Genomic DNA, 14,780 nt, shown 5'->3' on the forward strand with positions numbered 1-14,780 from the left:
AATTTCACACAAGAGATGTAAATATGTATAATCAATTACTCACTTGTTGGGACTTCTAACAATTAAATGTTGGTAAAAGGTGTCTTCTTTAGGCCAAATGCACACAACAAATGAAAGCTATAGTTTATTTTGGTGTTTGTTAATTTCTCGGCCAGTCGGCCCTCTTATATTACCCACAAAAGCAACTGATGTGAATAGTTATTTATAACAAAAATTAACTATTTAAACTTCTTATCTTAAGCTCTTCGGGACTTCCCTATTATATTACCAAAAAAATACAACTATGGTAAGTTATAACCAAAATTAACTATTTAAACTTCTGAATATAGGTTCTAAGAAGCACTAGAGCACAAGTCCTTGTATCTAATGCACATCTTAAATTCTTATTTGAATATTATGACCACTCAATTTTCGTCAACTTTCTCAACCTTCCAATTTATTTAACTTTTTAGTTTTTAAAAAAAATATATTACACTGTTACCATCTACTTATATTTATTTATGTTTTGACATAAACTTTACTTTAAACCAAGTTGAGAATAACAATGTATAAATGATTGAATAACAAACATATTTGTCATCAAAGCTTCCTCGTGGTTAAGTTTTTTAAACATACGAAGTTTACCTTTTTCTTATTTTAATAATACCGTATGACATTTTCGAACATATCGTCGCGGTGTTCTTATTTTTGTCTATGATTAAATATAATTTTAGTTAGTCAGGTAAAACATACTTGACCGTTTTTTTTCCTACTTTTAAATAAAATTCGTTAAAAATAGAGTAAGCAATAGATCACAAGAAAATCGATAAGCTAACAAAAAATGAGTGTTGCATTGTTAATTTCCGCCGTCGTATCGTGCGGGTTTCAAACTAGTATATATATATATATATATATAGGGTAAGGATCCTATGAGAACCATTTTGGATTACTAAAGACACATTTAATAAAATATTTAAAAAAAATCATAAACCAAAAAATATTAAAAATTTTAAAAAAGTAAAAAAACCAAAATTCTTATATTTCATTCCGGTTTCATTAAAAAAAATAATAAAAAAATGTCGTATTATACACACATGTATAATTTTATATAATCTTTAGTTACGTAATATACACATATGTACATTATCATTTATCTTAAAATATACACATGTGTACAAAAAAACATGTAAATGTACATATATGTATATATTATACATAAGTGTATATAATTTAGTTAAACCGAGTTTTTTTCCTGAAACCGGGATGTTAAAATAAGAATTTTGGTATTTTTACATTTTTCATTTTTGTGTTTTTTTTATTTTTGAATTTTTTGTGGTTTAAAATGGTTCTCATAGTTCTCTGTTTTTAAAAAGTTCTCTCATGATCATGTTCATATATATATATATATATATATATATAGGGGAGATTTCAATTAAGAACCCCTTTGAGTTTTAAGAACTCGAAAGAACTCAATGTAACGATTTTTTTTTCGAATTTTTTTTACACATGCGTAATATATGTAACTTACATACACGTAAAAAAATTACATAATTTTTTACGCACCGAGTCGACTTTTTACACATGTGTAACGGACGTAAAAGTTAGTGTAACCACTTACATATTTATTGTCTCTCATACTTTGACTTTTTTGTCAGATTTAATCTCAACCACATGTTTCAATCCATTTAATTAAATGTGTGTCTTAAAAAACATGCCCTCCCTCTGTATATTTATATATATATATATATATATATACACACAGAGAAAGCAATTGACGTTTCAAGGGTTTAGGTTCATCATACATATACATACATATACGCCTCTGTCGACAATTAGCTAGCAAGGTCAGCCACTTATTTTCCTTTTGCGGTTTTTTACATCCTTAATCTAGGCTTTAAGAAACTTAGGGCTCTGTCTAATTGCTGAAAGTTCTATCTTTTTAGGGTTAATAGGAAGTAAGTTTGTTTGTTATCAAATATTATAGTTACATGTTTCATATCAATATTCTTTGTTTCTATAGATACTGTATTTGAGCCTAATTACATGTTAACAGCATCTAATATTGTTTTAATACCTGTTAGAAATCAAACTAGTAACCGCAAAATATATCTATCAAAAATGTGAACCATGTCATTTTTCATTATTTATTTTGACAAATTAGCTTGTTTAACTGTAACAGTTTACTAAATGGCTATAAAAAAGCCTACTTCCAAGTTGTTACAGACGTTACCCGAAGATCTTGAAATGCATGCTTCTGATTCTGACCCAGAAATCGAATCTGAATCCGAAGGGGATGAGGACATTAAACCAACCGAGCCATCAAAAACCGCCATTTACAACAAAGAAGCCATACTCGACAAACTCGGGGACATAAGCTGGCCCGAGAATGTTGACTGGTTACACAAATTGTCACTTGACATTGACCAAGGCCAAAAAGTAGACGTTAACGATGATCTGGCACGTGAGCTCGCGTTCTACACACAAGCCCTTGAAGGCACCGTCAAGCTTTTCTCAAATTCCAATCTTTGGGCCTCCCGTTTCTCCGACCCACCGATTATTATGCTGAAATGGTGAAAACCGAAACGCACATGGAGAAGATTAAAGGACGGCTTTTATCTGAGAAGAGAAGAATTGAAGAGGCGGAAGAAAGACGAAAGGCCTGAGAGAATAAGAAGAAGGCCAAGGAAGTGCAAGCCGAGAAGCAAAAAGCACGGGCCAAAACGAAGAAAGAAGAAATAGAGTCGGTTAAGAAATGGAGGAATCAACGGGAAGAAAGCGGGTTTGCGGGTGGTGACAAGGATGGCGATATGGGTTTATCGTTTGAAAGTGGAAAAGAGTCCGACAAGTCTAAGAACAAACTGAACCCGTGGGACCAGTCGGGTGGAAAGGCGAAAGTAAGTGGTGGGAAGGACCGTAAGGGGGGCCCAAACAATAAGAGGAAAAACCGGGATTCAAAGTACGGGTTTGGTGGGAGGAAGGGCGTGAAGAAGCAGAATACTGCCGAGACTACTAATGATTTTAAAGGGTTTAAGAAGAGTGATTCTTTCGGGAACAAGAAAAGAAAGAAGTGATCATCATAAGGTCATCAGTTTTGGTTCTTTAAGGTCAGATTGTTGTTTTGATTGAATTAAGTTTAAAATCAACGTTTGTTTCATTCCTGTTGCTTTAGTTTTAGTATTATGAATGTTTTGAGCCACCAGATATTCTCTATGAAAACTTTTATTTACTGCAGTGTGTTTTTTTTTGGGCTTTTGAACTTATATTGGTCTGTAGATTGTTATATAACATGGCATTATTTGATGGGCCAATCAACCCAATTATGTTATTGCATCTTATGAGATTTCTTAGGTTTGGTAGACACAACTGGTTATAATATGGCAAGAGAAGTAGGTTTTCTGTTGATGTTAAAAAACTAGAGGTTGCAATATGGGTGGGCGGGTAACGGGTCATTTTGGTTGAAGTTGAATTGTTTTTTTTTGTTTTTTTTGTACAGGTCAGATTGTCAGAATGTGATCTATAATAATGGTTAGGATCACAAAAACATTAATCTTGAAAATTATTTTGGCGCATATAAATGTAAAAGTAGAGTTTGGTTTAATGTTTAAATCGTTTGTCCTGTTGTTCTTTTGGTTATGTTTAGTCATGTTGTTGCATGTTATCATATTTATAAGTCTGGCTATTGCTGGCTTGAGAAACAAGTGTTCTGTTGATGGTAAATCTAGAGGTTGCACCTAGAGATGTTCAACGAAACCGGTTCCTGGACCCGAACCGGTGGACCCGAACCGGTGGACCCGAACCGGTTCCTACCCGATTTTTGTAGGAACCGGACCCTATCTGATTCAACCCGATGATCCGTGACCGGTTCTTGCATTTATGAGTGTGGGCGGTTAGGAACCGGAACCGAACCGGAACCGGTTCTGGAACCGAACCATTCGGAACCGGTTCCTAACCGGTTCTAGCCGTTGGATCGAATATAGCCGTTGGAAATCGTTTTTTTGGCCGTTTTTTTGACCGTTGGGGTCAAAAATAGCCGTTTTTTTGGCTCCCCCAAGCACCTCACTACTAGTATAAATAGGTATTTGGTGTCATGGGTTCATCACAACACTCAAAACGCAAACCCGAACGCAAAAAAATACAAAAAAACGCTATTACAAACGTTTTGAGTTCTCTAATCTCTTGTTTTCTCTTCTATATTCATATTTGTTGTTATGGCTACCTCACAATCATCGGTTGGTCAAGGTTCCAACGCCGAACCAAGTTTCGTTCGTATTGTACCTCATAATCGTAATCAAGTGATTTGGTGCAATTGGGATTTGGTTGAATTGAGTGACCATTCATTCAAGGCTCGGTGCAAGTTTTGTGGGATTTATTTAAACCCACTTTCGAATTCAAATTTGAAGAAACACATCGAAAAACCGTATTGCAAGGCGTTGAAAAAGAACGTCGATTCGCAACAAACGCAAATGGATAGTGAAGGCGGAATATTTACATACCAAATTGATCGAGTTCAAGATCGTATGGCGAAGTTTGTGATTCAAGAAGCTTTGCCGTTTAGCCACTTCGACAACCCTCGCTTAACCGCCATGATTCGAGATACGCTTCAACCACAATACACTCACGTAAGTCGTCATACTCTTAAACGTTATTGTTTAAAATTGTGGAAGAAGGCCAAAGAGGTACTAATTGCATATTTTGAAAATATAAATACGGGAATAAACTTAATTAGTGATGTTTGGTCGGCTCCACATGGTCTACCCGAATCTTATCTTTGTGTCACCGCTCATTGGGTAGATCCGTCATCGTGGGAAATGATGAAACGCACCATTGCTTTCGAACTCTTTGAGTATCCACATACGGGAGATAATTTGTTTGAAATTTTAGATTATGTTATAAAAACTTATAAACTAGAAAATAAATATTTTCAATGGCATTTGATAACGCGTCGAATAATACATCGGCGGTTGATAAATTAAAATTAAAATATACGCCGATTTGCAATGGTGTATTTTTTCACTCAAGGTGTGTTGCACGTATCATTAATTTAATCGTGCAAGACGGACTTGCTTCGGATGAGGTTACATCGGTTATAAACGATTTTAGACTAATGATACATGAAGTTTTTAAGAAAAGTAAAAAAAAACAAATGGAATATAGAAAATTTTGTAAAGATACGGGAAGAAAAGCTTTGGGAGCTAATTGGGATGTACCTCATCGATGCAATTTCACTTGCATAATGTTTCAAAGTGCTTTGAAACAAAGAGAAACTTTACAAATGTTCGTATTCAACACGTAACCACTCTCGAAGATGAAACACCACTTGATGTTCGAGTGCACGACGAACAAGAAGGCATTTCTACAAGTAATTCCGAGTAAGAAGTCGCCGCTCAATAATTACGACGAACAAGAAGGCTTTTCTAGAAATAATATGTCACAACTTTATATTTATAAGTTTAATGTTTTGTTAGTTTGTTTTTGAAGATTTTAAAACATGTCACAACTTTATATTTATTTTTATGTTAATTGTTTTTTTTATTTTTCATGTTATACAAATACGAGTCGTAGTTTAGAATCCAAATCGCAAACGAAAAACGAAAAAAAAAAAATTTTTTTTACACTGTAACCGGTTGGAACCGGTTACGGTACAGGAACCGGTTTAGGAACCGGTAAGAACCGGTTAGATAGGTTAGGGGTCCGAGGGTGGGAGAACCGGTTCGAGCCTGGAACCGGTTTAATTGAGGGTTTTGAATATAGGAACCGGTTCCGGTTCCTAGTCCCAAACCGTTTTGAACATGTCTAGTTGCACCATGGGTGGGTCAGGTGTCGTGTGACTATGTCATTTTTTAGGTGGAGTTGAAATGGGTATTTTGTTGTACAGTTTAAATTGGGACGTATGATGATAATTTTTGGTGTTTATTTGTATCGGAGTACAAACTGGTTTTGGAGATTTTATACATTAAATGAAATTTGTTTGGAGTCATCTGTCAAACAATTAAATAAATGAAAGCAATAATGAAAATTGAACATGTGTCGTGTGTAATCATACTGCCCTAAAGCAATTTGAGCACTACCGTGGTACAAATAGATGTTGTCAATTGATCTCCAAGGTTAACACAGAGATAATTGAAGTATTTACTCAATAAGAAATAGATGGTAAAGATGAATAGAGCATATTATCAGAGATTTTGAAAAATAGCGTATAATGTTTATAAGGGTTAACCCCTGTTTTGTTTTGAGATAACTGTTTTAAACTTCCGTTGGATATTTTATTTTGTAAAACATACAGTTTAAATTTAAAAATTAACTTTAACATGTCTTTTAATTTCAACAATATTTACTGGCCTTTTTTTTTTTCCTGTTTAACTACATGTAAAAAGGTGAACTTGAAGTTAAAGGCAAACTTTGCATGACAAATAAAAACTTAACTATATATTTCATTTTTTTTTTATTATTTGTATCACAAGTTTAGATGTTTTTGAGTTTTAGTAAATTTAATTTTGAACAATTTTATCAACTTGGGTGATAATTATGCAGATTATTATTGTTAGGAATTTGATAGTTTATTTTGTTGTCCGAGACTTCAATGTTTCATCTGTGACACAAAGAAACAAGTCAAAAAGTTGTATAGGAACAAGTCAAATGTATATAAAGACTTACAAAGCAAGTTTATTAAAAAGTTTATAATTCTACACGTCATACTTCATACGTGAATTATTTATAATTCTTTGATCATACAAAAAAATCAATCATTAAGAAGCAATCTGGTGTTTTAATGTTATAGTTTATTGATAGTTAGAAAGGAAAACTGGTTTTTATATTGTGAAGTCAACTGCTGTTAGCTTTCACACCACACCTCAAATCGTCCAAAAGCTTACACAACACACTCTTGTTATTATTCTCCCATCCTTATAAACCCCCTTCCATCTCTCCCTATTAACATCAAAACTGCCACCACCGCTGTCGCCATGTTTGAATTGATCGCCGTTGCGGCTTCTAATCCACACCTCATATTTCTTTTCTGCAATGTGATCATAGTCACTCTCATTCTTGTTAGCTTGAAACCATCATCACATTCTGATCATAAACACACTCCTACTCCCATTCCACCGCCACCGCCTCCTGTCGTCAACAAAAACAAAAGTTTCGCAACTGTCTCTCCAGTGCAAAAGATTAGCACCAATGTATTGATAGACGTTGACCCAGTTTCTTATGATGATGATTCGGTCAATGAACACGAGGAGGAGGATGAAGAAGATGAACTCAGAACAAGAGTGGAGGAATTCATTGAAAAGGTTAATAGAGGTTGGAAGGCTGAAAAACTGAGTTCAACTTCAAGTCTTGGTTCTTTCACTAATTAAGTTTCCTGTGAAAATCATGGCCTATTGGATTGTTATAGGGAATGTAGATGATAGCGGGGTCATGAGTTTTGATTGTTGCTTCTTGTAGTTTAGAATCTTGGTCCTCAGTTTAAATTCATGTCATGTGAAATATGTTAAAACAAAGTTATGTTTAATAAGCAGATGCTATCTTTTGTTTTCATGTGATACATTTCATTATTATTCAGTGAAGAGTTTTTAATTATTAGTATTATTATTTTAAAATTTGAGAAAGAGCAATTGGATTAGTGGGGTCAATTTTAAAATCGGAAAAATACAAACAAACAAACACAGGAACATAGACACAAATTTTAATTTCACATAAAAATTAAGCTAGTTAACGAGGAGGGAATCCAATGAAGAAAGATTATACCTAACAGTTTTAATATTACAGTGTGACAAAACTTAAAAGAGTGGGAAATCAAAATGATTAACAAACTGGTATATATATATATATTATCAATTTAAAGAAATATCACATAAAGAGTTTGATTGTGTCTAATTCTATTGGTCCTAAGTGCCATCACACCGTTTATATTATTTAGTTCCAATATCGTAACGAACAGGAAATCGACCAAATTCGTGGCGACTACTACTACAATTTCCGGGACCGACAACGTTCGGGTTTTACCAACACCCATATTTTATTGCTTTTTTTTACATAACGAACGTAATCGAAACCAACCCAATTTATGTTGACTTACTGCTGCAACGTCTGGGACCGACAACGTTTGTGTTTCACCAACGCCTAGGTTTTGCCAACTCACCGTCGCAACATCGGGGACCGCAAGACTCTAGTTTTACCGACCGAATAAAGTCATTTTAAATATTATTTTGTTTTTATATATGTTAATTTGACGATTTTTTTTAACGATTGGGTTTTACCATTACCAACGTAATCGATACCGGCGAACTTTTACGTTATTATTTTAATTTAGTGTCTGTCTCTTAACGAACTTAACCCATACCAAACAACTCCGCACTAATGCACCGTCACAACACGACGGGGCGACGGCATGTATATAAGAATATCCAACTGTCCCGACGCAATGCACCGCTAAAAACTAGTTCAATGTACTTGAGGTTTCTTTAATGTCTTAATGATACTGCTGAAAATGTTACAATTATTTAAAACCCATCCCAAGGTCAACGTACCAAACCTTCGTTAAATTAACATCCCAATCATACAATAAGTGGTCATTTGGTTACATCAATATGACGTGCTATTTCGTTAAATTAACAAGTAAAATGTCATTTTTAAAAACAATATTTTCGTCATTTTTAGTAACAACAAACATTAATAATGAAACTGCCCACTCAACCTAGGAATAAAAGTGGTAAATCTTTGTCACATAGCCAGCCACTAAACATCCTTCAAACATCAACACAAGTCATTAAAGCCAATTCTAATTGACTTCAAACACCAAACATGTCAGCAGTAACAACCACTAAACCATAACAAATCAAAGTATCCTAATTACTTACTTAAGTAACTTCACAAAACATCATCAAACAGCAACAACCGTCTTCAGTAGTGTTCTCGGAGCCACAAAACCTGCTCTCCTTTCTTCAAAAGAGTATTCAACAACCTCTTCAGGCATCACCATCTCCTTAATCTGATTCACACCCGTTAAAGGCGCTGGTGCAGGCGTCATCACAGTCTGCATTGGGACAGAAACAGTTGATGGTGTACAAGGCACGGCTGGGATCATGTGTGTCTTAGGAGTTCTGTTTTCGTCATCTGTTGCAGATATTATGGTTTTGGAAGGAGTTGTAAATGGTGTGGTGTTGTTTTGAAATGTTTTCTGCAACATTCCGTGTTTTCGGTTGAGATCTTCTAGTAAAGTTATGTTGGTTTTTGATGATTCCGTTGAAGATAATGGTGAAAAGGGTGTTCAGAAGATCGGCTATCGTTGTGGTTGTGGCGGTTCGGTTTCGCTGATGGAATGTTTTCTGTTTGCAGGAAGTCCAGCTATGTCCAAACCTCTTCTCCCTTAAATAAGAAATACCAAAACAGGTTAAAAAATGACATATTTGATAAATCTTTAAAATTTCACATTACTCATTGACAAGATTTTTCAAAATATGGCCCATTTTAATAATAAAAAAAAGCCATTTTTACCCTTCTCATTTGGCTTTTTATATTTTTTTCTAAAGGGAGAAATTTTAAAATTAAGTTAGATACCTGGATGGTAATCAAATCATTACTTCTTAATGTTTGTCATTCTTGACAAACTTTACCAGTTTGTTAAAAAACACTTATTATTTTAAAAAACGCTAATTATTTTTTTACTACATTTATAAAAGATAATTGCCTACTGAACAGATTTAGCAACTACAAAACTCATCAATTTATGATATATTTACAACACCTTTCTTTTCTATATATAATATAATTAGGGAGAATTTGATAGGTTAAAAGATTCATATTTACTATTTTAAGTTTATGTTTGATATATATGATATTTCACAAGCAGAGGTTAAAATGACATTATTGTAAGAAAAAGTTAAAAGAGTTATTTTACCAGCTGAAAGGCCTGAAAATCCATCATCCCGGTTATTATTTAACTGTCGGTTGTTCTTTTTGCCATGTCGGGTATTAGGCGTGGCTCTAACGGAGTGAAGATCAGTTTTAGTTGCATGCATAGCTCCCCCGAGTGATAATCTTCTGTTACTTGCCCCACCATATGACATCCTGGACCCCTTTTTCCCACTTTGTTTCATCGGGCTCGGTTTTGACCCGAACATGGCTTCCTGTTCCGCCATCAACTGTCCTTGAAGCTTTCTTTGATCCTAAAAACACACAAAACAACATTATAAAGTCAATGAGATCGGGCCAAACGGGTCAACCCATTCACAACACTTAAATTATATTATACCCTTTGACGTTTTCGTTCTTCTTTTACTTGTCTTAAGGTTTTATATTCTTCAAGCATGGATAGAAGTCGGATCTGCACAGGACATATTTTATAAAAAAACTGAAAAAATAAAACACATTTTTAAATATTATTATTTAAGTAAATATTTCTTACTCCATCATAAGTGAATTCAATGCCTCTCTCATCCTCCCACGTTATTGTCTTTACAGCTAATGCCTCCACCATTCCTGTTCAAAAAACAACCAAAAAAAATGTTATATCTATGAAAAAATATTTCATTATTGGAACAAATATTTTACAAATTCACACGAAAGCAAGATTTACCTGGAAGTTTATTCACTAAAGCGCGGGCTTTTTCTGCACGTTTTAGAGTGAGATGTGCACCCCTTCCAGCATTATAACGATTATCATCCTGGATATACAACAATAAAAGTTATTTTCTTTGAGCATGTAATTAAGTATAAGAAATATAAGTAACTAAGGGTAAAGAATAAATATTCACATTGTTATACTCCTCCAACCAACACTCTTCTTCACAGGCAGAAATCCACTTTTCAACCTTGTCAAGTATTTCTTTCCTGCTGTATGCTTCTTCTTTAACTTTTCCAATTTGAAGCTCCAGTTGTTCTAGAAGACTAGCAGGATCAATAACTCCTTCATTAACAAATGTAAACTTTGTATCAGTAAATATGCAAATGTAATTGTTGTTAGTGATATCAATTTTGACCCATTTACTTGTGAATGGGTCGATTCGGATTATGGGTGAAATGGGTATAGTAAAAAAGTTTAGCTTATAAGAAATGGGTATATTAAAAATGATTATCACTGAAATAATATATTTTTCACAATTGTATTTGTTATGGGACAACCCAGTCCGTTTTGATCCATACAAAAACTAACCCATTATAACTTGTTTCCGAACAGACACATTGCATTTTAAGTATGATAATGAGAGGTGGCGATGTGAACCAGTTACCAATAAATGAGTACGGATATGTCAAAAGTTGTCCCAAGTGTAATTTAATGCATAAAACCTTCTAAACTATATTCTTTTAAATAAAATATCATTTAAAATATACAAATTTCATAATCTCATATTTGACACTCAAATTATTTATCAAAAAGTTTGAAACTTTGGGTAGAAAGTGTTATGGGCCAACCAGACCTGTTTTTACCCGTGTATTTTAATACGCACTTTGTATTTTAAGTATAATATTGATACACACATTGTATTTAAATTTCATAACTTGTTATTAATACGCACATTGTATTTTTAGTATAATATTGATGAGAGTTGACAATTTCAACCCATTTTGGCCCGCACAAAAATCACCAATTTTAACACATCACCCAACACACACATTGTATTTTGAGTATATCATATTAAAGGCGGCAATTTTGGCCCATAAACTTTTGAATGACCCATAATTCATAAGAAAAGTTACTGAAGAAATTACCAATCCTGCCCCTTTACCAAATTGTATTTTAATACGCACTTCGTATTTTAAGTATAATATTGATACACACATTGTATTTAAATTTCATAACTTGTTATTAATACGCACATTGTATTTTTAATATAATATTGATGAGAGTTGACAATTTCAACCCATTTTGGCCCGCACAAAAATCACCAATTTTAACACGTCACCCAACACACACATTGTATTTTGAGTATATCATATTAAAGGCGGCAATTTTGGCCCATAAACTTTTGAATGACCCATATTTCATAAGAAAAGTTACTGAAGAAATTACCAATCCTGCCCCTTTACCAAATGTCCCATTCATGCATGTAACATATATCAAGTGAAAATAGTTTACATATAATACATACCAGTTTCAATAGCTTCCATTGCAACCTCCATTGAACTATCAGCTTCAGGAAGTAAGTGAGTCTTTCTACAAATATCCTCTAACTCTAATCTTTTCTTGTAAACAAGTTCCTGCATTTTGCTTGATTTCAACTCTTCAAGCCGCGAAACCTCAGTCTCAACCTATAAAAGAAAAAGACTTATTAAAGTTTCTACCTTTTGAAAAACTTAGTTACACTTTGAATAATAAATCCAAATACCGTTACTTACATAATTAATAAACTCAACCGAAAGCAAGTTGGGTTCTGCTATCTCTTCCTCTGAAGCAGCTATGTTGCAGGTAACAATTTGAAATTCTTGTTGCTCTTCAATGGGCGTATCCATCAAATTCCAAAGCTCTAATAGAGATCTTGCATATTTTGGAGCTAATAGAAGAAGTTTGACAAATTAATAAGGTTTATGGGTTGAAATGGGTTCGGGTTAGAACATGTCATTTTTCCGATGGATCAAAACGGGCTGGGTGGAATCTTGTAAATATTTAATGTATTAAACATGCAAAAAAACTACCATATTAAAATACTAATCTAGCTTTCTGAATAAAGCAATTCTAAAAGTTATAACTGTAAGTATTTGAATACACTACAGGTCACTTACAACCCATTTGATCCGCTCAATTTCTGATAAAGCAAAGCTTTAAGAGAACTATTTAAATAACGTCAGAGTCATTTGACCCATTAGATTTGAAATATAATAGTGTACTTACTCTTTGCATTCTCTCTCTTTTGACCTCATGTAATTTGTGTATAGCAGCAGCAAGACTCCCAATGGCATCATTACTTAGGCTTTTTGTTCCTTCGTTTTCTGCTAAACGAGGATTAATTTCATGAACTGTCTGATTAAAGTCCATTCCAAGCACCACACACAGTGAGTTTAAGGTGTTCATGTGGTCTAGAACTTTCTTGATTCGATCACTCTGTATATTTTGGACAAAAGCAACAAGTAATTAGTTTTAAAATAAACCCGTTTATTAAAGCTATAATAAAGTTGATGGTGAAAAGGGTAGAATTACCTTCTCTTTCTCAAGTGCTTGTAGCTGCACATGAAGTTCTTCAAGTTTTCTTAACGATAAGTCAGTTTCATCCAACACTGTTTTGAAAGAAGTAGCGTAAATTTCCATTTGTATCCTTTGTATCTGTTCTATAACTTCGAGGAATTGATTCTTCCTCTCGGATGTCCTCTTTCTCATTTCTTCTAATTCTGGAAGAATAGCTCTGAGTTCTGCCTTAAGGCTCTTTGTCTTCTGATCAGACTGCAATAGTAGCACATTATGCGATCAAAATCAAGAACTTATTAGTAACATTGTTTTTGTAACCAAAGTCAAGAAACAAGTAACAGTTTATGCAACCATAATCAAGAACTGATTGCTAAGATGGTTATTGTAATCAAATCAAGAAAAAATAACACTGTAAGCAACAAATAACACTTTAGACAACCAAAATCAAGAGTTGATTGTTAACATTGTTTATGTAACTAAAAATCAAGAAACAATAACACTTTATGCAACCAAAATCAAGAATTGATTGTTAACAATGTTTTTGTAACCAAAATCAAGAAAAAGTAACACTTTATGCAACCCAAAAAAAAGGTAACACATTATGCAACCAAATCAAGAACAAGTAGCACATTAAGCAACAAAAATAGGAACTGATAGTTTTTGAAACCAAAATCAAGAAAAGGTAGCACGTTATGTAACGAAAATCAAGAACCGATGGTTAAAATTGTTTTATAACTACAAATAAACCATTTATTAATATTGTTAACAATGGACAATAACGGTTAATAAAAAAAGTAGTATTTAAGAAAACGAAAAGAAGAAATGACTGTTTTTGTAATTAGCATACATTTACCTGCCTAATGTGCACGGGGCGCTCACCCATGGCAGAACATATAGTTGCCAATTCTGCTTCACATTCAGCAATGGCCTGCCTTAATTGAGCGCGGCTTCTGTTTGCTAAATCGACTTTTCTTCGGTATACCTCTAAACACTCTCGTTCAAGCTCCAACAACATCTTATCCTTGTCAACATCTGACTCGCCGACTTCATTCCAAATTACCTGATGATTTTTCACAAAAGAGTTAACCCTCATGAATACAATAATAATAATAATAATAATAATAATAATAATACTACCTGAAGTTCATGAAGAAGAGAACCACATGTTGTTTCCACTTGCATGAGTGGATCCTTTGTAGGAGTAGTCATTCTGAAAAGCCTAGCCTAATTTTGAAATTGAAACTGAAAATAAGGTAATTCGTTAATTAAACAAGAAACAAATGAGGCGTAAACAACAAACATGTGAAATTCAAGAAAAAAAAACAGTAGTAATTAAACAAGTAAGAAGTAACAGAATTCAGATAAAAAAACACTAATTTTAACCAATCGAAAGGAAGAATGGATGTGGATGCAGATCTAACATACGAACCTGAATTCGTGAGCGTTTTCAACAGGAAGAGATAGAGAGTGTTCGTGTGTGTAATTGAATTGAATTTTGAAATGGAAGGAATTCGACCGCTTGTGATCTGAAGATTTGAATTTCAAATACCAGTGTTTGCTTGTGGCTTTTATGTGTTTCTTACTAAATTAAAATAAACAAAAAAAGTGATGTCCCATGATTTCTTCTTCTTATTTTTATTTTACGGTGGACTTTGAAGATAACAAAAGTCAAATATTTTTC

At 33.6% G+C, this 14,780-nt stretch overlaps 2 pseudogenes across 1 annotated transcript; one reads left to right on the top strand and one right to left on the bottom strand.

The window, feature by feature from the left end:
• The first annotated feature begins 2,166 nt into the window (after nucleotides 1–2,166).
• LOC143612697 (putative rRNA-processing protein EBP2 homolog pseudogene) lies at nucleotides 2,167–3,373 on the top strand (annotated as a pseudogene).
• A 5,340-nt stretch (nucleotides 3,374–8,713) lies between these two features.
• On the bottom strand, nucleotides 8,714–14,314 carry LOC143612695 (65-kDa microtubule-associated protein 3-like; annotated as a pseudogene). Its single transcript, XR_013149984.1, has 12 exons — nucleotides 14,237–14,314; nucleotides 13,953–14,159; nucleotides 13,115–13,354; nucleotides 12,805–13,018; nucleotides 12,316–12,470; nucleotides 12,069–12,228; nucleotides 10,734–10,885; nucleotides 10,556–10,643; nucleotides 10,385–10,458; nucleotides 10,232–10,303; nucleotides 9,878–10,145; nucleotides 8,714–9,345 (listed from the first exon to the last, which is right to left on the bottom strand). The product of XR_013149984.1 is annotated as a 65-kDa microtubule-associated protein 3-like (transcript).
• Between the last annotated feature and the right edge of the window lie 466 nt (nucleotides 14,315–14,780).

The sequence above is a fragment of the Bidens hawaiensis genome, unplaced genomic scaffold (genome assembly GCF_021521415.1).
Source record: "Bidens hawaiensis isolate Kalapana, Puna unplaced genomic scaffold, B.hawaiensis_p1.1 tig00035270_1, whole genome shotgun sequence".
NCBI lineage: Eukaryota > Viridiplantae > Streptophyta > Magnoliopsida > Asterales > Asteraceae > Bidens > Bidens hawaiensis.